Source organism: Odontomachus brunneus, unplaced genomic scaffold (assembly GCF_010583005.1).
Source record: "Odontomachus brunneus isolate Ranch 3 - 2012 unplaced genomic scaffold, Obru_v1 Obru_scaffold_079, whole genome shotgun sequence".
In the NCBI taxonomy this organism is placed as follows: Eukaryota; Metazoa; Arthropoda; class Insecta; order Hymenoptera; family Formicidae; genus Odontomachus; species Odontomachus brunneus.
Genome location: NW_022639529.1, coordinates 1,344,790 through 1,345,265, shown reverse-complemented (window position 1 = coordinate 1,345,265; position 476 = coordinate 1,344,790).

Genomic DNA, 476 nt, shown 5'->3' with positions numbered 1-476 from the left:
CAAGGGAGCTCAGTATCAGAGTTCTCAGCCCTGATGATGCAAACTGCAACGTTTGCGAAACGTCGGCATATCGCTGATTCAAGACACGGTTCCATTCCGGAAGCTATATCTAGACATTGTATCAATGGCCGTGAAAGCCTCAAATCTAGTAATTACTGGTAATATTTAATCACTAATAATTTCAGTATTTTTTAATATATTTCTATAAGGGAAAGGAAAGAGATTTTACAAGATAAAAACTGTTTCTTATTTTACTATTTGCCGACGGGATTTTGGAAAAAATAAGCTTATGTAAGAATAACGCTAAATTGTATAGAGAACTGTTAACAGAAGAAATGATGATCTTTAATGGGATGTTAGGTTTGTGTATCTTAGGTAAACCATAAGCTTGCGGAAAAGTGCCATCAGTAGATTGTAAAAATTTGTAAATGGCATTGTCAATACAAGACTTATTCTTCCATCTAGTTAAGATGTTA